General features: G+C 46.2%; 1 protein-coding gene across 1 annotated transcript in view; it reads left to right on the top strand.

Moving 5' to 3' along the window:
• The window catches only part of LOC115088121 (cytochrome P450 2K6-like), a 104,639-nt gene that overhangs the window by 41,314 nt on the left and 57,325 nt on the right, over window positions 1-6,000 (top strand). The window lies entirely within an intron of this gene.

Raw genomic sequence — 6,000 nt, 5'->3', positions numbered from 1 at the left:
AGTCGAGGCAGGCGGCAGAGGAACAGCACGAGAAGCAGGCCAGAGGTCGGGGCAGGCAGCAGGCAAGCCGAAGACAGGAAACACGCTGAGGGTCAGTGCAGGCAGCAAACAGAGGAATCCAGGAGCCAGGCCGAGGTCAGAACCAGAGAATCAAGCAAAGACAGGAGCGGAGTCAGGAAACAGGAGCAGTCAGGATCACAAGAATGCTGAAGCAGGAACAGGAACAGCAACTAGCTTACTCAGGGAGTCGACATGTTGCCAAGGCAAGGTAGAGGTGCTAGAAGTGGCCTATATATAGGCTTCTGAAGATGACATCAGGTTGGGGGCCGGGCCGAGGTTTCCCACCACGGCCCCTTAAATTCAGGACTCCTGCGCGCCTGTGTGCCTAAGGGGCGGAGTCCCCAGCAGCGTTCGGCGGCATCTCCCTTGTGCGGAGAACGCCAAAGGAAGGCCCCACCATGGGTTGACCCCACATGGGGGAAGACAGCGTAGAGCCTCCAGGACTTCAGTAAGGGAAAGGGGCCCTCACTGCAGACCACCGCGGCCAGGTTTCCCAACCACAATGAGCTTTCAATTGTATTGCCTAGGCCATATAGTCTTGCATGCCTGAAATGTGCCTATTGGAATAGCCAATGGCACTCTAGCATGCAAGGTCATGTGGGTCCGAAACCTTTACCTGTTACAAATAGCCACATTACATATACAGTATTAGCATCTTATACTTTTGCAACAATCATGATTACAGCAAAAAACATAGAAAGCGCAGTAGCAACCAAATAGCTACAATATAGTTCTAATGTTAGAAATTATTAGGGATGTGAATTGTGTGCCCGATCGTTTTAACGATCTGGATCGGCTGGGGGGAGAAAAAAATCTGATCGGCATGATTGTTTTGCAAAAAAAATCATTTTCTGAATAGTGCGCACTAACATGAGTTAGTGCGCACTAACGAAAGGTTAGTGCGCACTTATCAAAAAATTGTTACTTAATGGGTTTAAAAAGTAACATTTGAGGAAATGTTCGTTAGCTAGAAGATGCCACACTAAGCCGCGCATGCTTGGTGCTGTCCCCCATGGCCATTTTGCTACCAGATATAGCACGCACTAGCCAGAAAGAGAAAAAGAAAGTGCCAGCAGGCTGCAGCAGTGGCAGTGCCAGCAGTAGCCACTAGCCAGTAGCCAGTCTAGCCTCAGCCTGCTCTTTAAATTTCACCACTGTAAAATAATAAATTAATAATAAAGTTTTTTGTTTAGTTTTCTATATTATGTTAATGTTTTGAAGCCTCAGGTTGCAAGTTGCTTTATTAATGTTTTGTTTCACTAAAGTAGAATATAGAGAAGTACTTAATTTTCATGTTATTGTAAGTTTCTTTAGTTTAATACACAAAGTACTTCATTTTATTTTATTCTACTCTAGTGAAAAAAAAGTTTAGTTTAACACAGGAACTGCAAACTTGAGCACAGTGAATGAGGGGAGGGGGAAGAGGGATGTGGAAGGGGGAGACAGCCCCTGCATTCAGCAGCTCTGATTTTCTGAAGAGATCTGTCCTTCAGAGACCAGGAAGTGGGACTGCTTGGCCCTTCACCTCCCCCTTTCCCTTCCCTTTGTCAAGCTACCAACCGTTTCCATTTCCCATCCCCCATATATTAACCTATCACCTCAGTGGGAACCTTGGTAACATCAATAAATAAGAGGGCAGCCAATAGGAATACATATTCATTCCTAACTGACCTTAAACTGACCTGAAAAGTGTCAAATTGTATCATTTTCTGTTAGTGCGCACCAGCCAGAAAGAGAAAAAAGGTGCCAGCAGGCTGCAGCAGTGACAGTGCCAGCAGTAGCCACTAGTCAGTAGCCAGTCTAGCCTTAGCCTGCTCTTTAAATTTAACCACTGTAAATATAAAAAAGTAATAATAAAGTTTTTTGTTTAGTTTTTCTATAGTATGTTAATGTTTGAAGCTCAGGTTGCAAGTTTCTTTATTAAATTGTTTATTAAATAGGAATACATATTCATTCCTAACTGACCTTAACTGACCTGAAAAGTGTCAAATTGTATCATTTCTGTTAGTGCGCACTAACCCGATTAACAATTTTTTTACGATAAATCGGGGGAATTTCTATTGTATCGCACTCTTTAACAATTAATGACGATATTAAAAATATCGGACGATAATTTAAATCGTTAAAAAACGATTCACATCCCTAGAAATTATAGCAGTACAACTATGTGATGGCAAGAGAAAGGCCTCCTTCCTCCCCCTCCTCACCTCACACCTCTCCTCTCACCTCTCTCACTCTATCTCCACTCCTTACTCCTCTACACTAGCACACCACCACCCTCCACACACAATCCCACTCCTCCTCACTCTTCCACACAAAACGACAGGCAGACAAGCTAACAAAAAATTTCACTCCACCAAAGAAGACAAAAGGCCAAGGTAAAGGGAAACAGATGACAACAGAAGACAAGACAATGCACTCAGAATCAAAATCTATAAACTCCTACTCCCCACTAATCCACTCACCAACTCACCTCTCCTCTCCCAATGCATGTCACAACGTCAAAGAGACAGCTGCAGGAACTGGCATATATAAACAAAAAAATAATGTGCCCACGCATAAATAAACATGCCTAAAATTATGCACTGATAACGAATGGCGCTTCACAAAAATTACCTATGCATGCGGTAGATAGAAAATTACCCTGACCACACCCATTTTTTATCACAAGTACTATTTCTGCTATATTTATAGCTATTTGATGAATCCAGGCCAACAATAGGTATATGCTAACAATATAATGACATTTTGGATGAGGGTATTGGGAAAGATAAAGGAACTACTGAATATCTGTTATGATTCATGAATCGGTGAACCCTTGGGCCGCAACGATACATGTTTTTAAAGGGCTTACCACAGTTCCTCGCTGGCGGGAGATGGACCCTCAGGGATGGTAACCAGGTGATGAGGTTGTGCCAGCGGAGCAGCGGCTAGTCGATAGTATGGAAGAGTTCAAGACAGTCCAGGGTCAAAGGCAGGCGGCAGGCAAGGCAAAGTCCAATAACCGAAGCAGGGTCAAAGGCAGGCGGCAGGCAAGGCAAAGTCCAATAACCAAAGCAGAATCCAAAGGCAGGCAAGCAAGGCAGAAGACACACCAAACTGGACCTATTGTAAGGCACTGTGGAACCCTCAAAGGCCTCCTTAAATAGTCTTGGACAGGAATTGCTTCCTGGGAGCTTAGAATGACTTCCTGCCATGGCTCCTATAACTGGGGGGAGGAGCCAAGCGCCTGCGTCTGACAGAGGCTGTCCCTGCAGGAGCAGTGCTGCCAGCCTCCTGCTGTTTCTGCCATCAATGATGGTGGCGCAGGGAGCGCCGAGGAGCCCTGCATCTGCCTGAGGAGCCGCGATGCAGGGGCCGGTTTGCCGGTTCCCTGACGCAGCTGTCGCTGCCAGTAAGTGCGGCTGGTCTAGGGAATCGGCCACTGCTGATCGCAACAATATCCAATATGAACTTTATTTCAAATTCTTATTTGAAAATCAGTTGTAATTGCAGAACTTATCTCTGCATCTAATAAGAAACAGGGGCGGTAACTTTCAAATGGGTGAGCTGGCGCACATATGCACACATATGTCGGTGCAACGCCCAGGGAAGCGGGGATTTTATAACTTGTATGCACATACATGCACATGTTTTAAAATAGCTTGGGCACATGCACAAATGTGCCCAATTTTAAGCTTGTGCATGCCCAGTCGTGTAAATCAGGTTTCGGCCCATAAACCAGGGAATTTTAAAACCAGCATGCATCCATGTCATGACCAGTTTCACAGTTCATCCACCAGTTCACCCAGTGGAGAACAAGAACCTCAAGACTCCCCACTTTAATAGCCTGCACTCCCCCAGTTAGACCCAGATCCCTCAATCCTTCTGCAATGCCTGGAACTGATTTTATTTAGACGTACACTTACACTTACACAATAAATAGTAGAAGTAAAGTTATGCAGCACTAGACCTGGGCATGTGCCAGGCGCATAAGTATTTATGCGCATATCTATTGGCCACATCCTAAATGACCCACACCCCACCCGGACCATGCTCCATTTTGAATCTGAGAGAGATGGTGCACCAGAGGAGATGTTTGCACATCTGGGCAGCTTTTAAAATATGGCAGGCGCACGTAAGCTCTACATGTGCACGTCTCCCAATTTTGGTTTCTAAAATTTACCTTTGATAGTTTGAGAAATTTTTTTCTTTCCTTGCTAATTAAAGACATCCTAAACAATCGGAAGGCTATTTCCTTCCTAAAGATACATAGATGGTAAATATAGTATATTTGTGTATAAATCTGATGCTGCCGCACCTTGTGACCTTATGCAAGTCACTTCTCCCTCCATTACTGTTATGATCATGGGTAGATATGAACCCTTGGGTTGAGATGATTGTTGTCCCCGTCCACAGGGAGGAATCCTGTGAGCCTCACCTTCAACAGGCGTGGTCTCAGCAGCGTAGGATAAGGCTAAAGTTAGAGACTTAATTATGAGGAAGGAAAGCAGAACCCGTGAAGTGGGATTGCTAGTAATCACAATCCTTGAGCAAGGATTGTGATTACTATCAGAGAGATACCACAGCTGATGATCTGGTAGTGGCCCGCAGCACGGGGTATGCCGATAGGTTCCTTCTGTAGGTTTGGATAATCTCAGGGGTGCAGATCTGGTAGTGGCCCAAGGAGTGGGGGTATGCTGAAGAGTCTGTACAAAGATGAGAAGGCTGAGATATAGAACCCGGAACTGGAACTGGTAGCTGTAGCTTGAATACCCAGTAATTCAGGATATGTAGAGATGGCTTCACTGAAGCAGGAGCGGGAGTGGCCCGGAGTACGGGGTAAACCGCAGGAAAGCTTCAGTGTAAGCTTGGCTCATAGAAGTCTGTAAGAGGTACTCACAGGTGGAGGTCCAAGGTAAAGTCCAATTATAGAACAGGAGAGTTCCCAGGGTAGAAAGGCCCTCCGAGGAGTGGATAGCCAAGAATGAGGAAGGGGCCCCCCAAGGAGCTGGTATCCAGAGCGTCCAATTACCCAGAGGGAAATCCAGAACAGGAACTCCAGTGTAGAGCAGATTCAGCAACAAGGAAACTCCTTGCTAACTCGTAGTTGCAGAGGGCTGGTCGACTTAAGTATAGCATCGTGTTGACATCATCCGGAGGGACACCCCCGAGGTTCCCGCCATGATGTGTACAAAGGACGCCCTCATGCGTGCATGCGCGCCTAGGTGATTCCAGGTTCAAGATGGTGGACAGCAGCACCGACGCCGTCCCGGAGATGCCGGGGAGGTCAGCATTGACTGGCGGAGGTTGCCACTCTTCCCAGAATTGATGGAGAAAGAAAAAAAGAGGTGAGCATGAGAAGTCACAGCTGTCTGCGACAGATGGGCGTAACAGCACCCCCCTTCTTAGGGTCCCCTCTTGGGGGTTTTGGTTTCCTAGGATGTGACAAGTGAAAATTGTCTAATCAGATCCTTGTTGCTTGAAGGCTCCCAAGTATTCTCTTCGAGTCCAAATCCTTCCCAGGATATGAGGTACTCCTAGCATCTTCCATGTTTTCCTCACATCAAGGATGTCTTCTACTTGGTATGTGATGTCTTCTTCTGTCGAAAGTGGTTGAGGATCAGGTGTCTTCTTTGAGAATTCTGAAAGAATAAGTGGCTTCAGAAGAGAGATATGGAAGGCATTGTGGATCTTGAGGGTGGATGGTAGCTGCAGGCTGTACGTGACTGGACCCAGACGGCAGAGAATCGAGAAAGGCCCTAAGTACCTGGGCGCAAAGCGTGCAGAGGGTTAGCTTTAAGTGGATGAAGTGGGTACTGAGCCATACGTTGTCTCCGGGTTGCAACTGCAGAGCTGCCCTATGATGGGCGTCATAGAACTTTTTGGCTTGTTGTCCTGCTTTTTGAAGAAGGCCTTTAGTATGTTCCCATAGCTGATGCAGTTCTTGTGCTGATGCCT

The sequence above is a fragment of the Rhinatrema bivittatum genome, chromosome 3 (assembly GCF_901001135.1).
Source record: "Rhinatrema bivittatum chromosome 3, aRhiBiv1.1, whole genome shotgun sequence".
Classification (NCBI taxonomy): Eukaryota; Metazoa; Chordata; class Amphibia; order Gymnophiona; family Rhinatrematidae; genus Rhinatrema; species Rhinatrema bivittatum.
The sequence above is the reverse complement of the archived record's forward strand: the minus strand, read 5'-3'. Positions and strand labels throughout refer to the sequence as shown.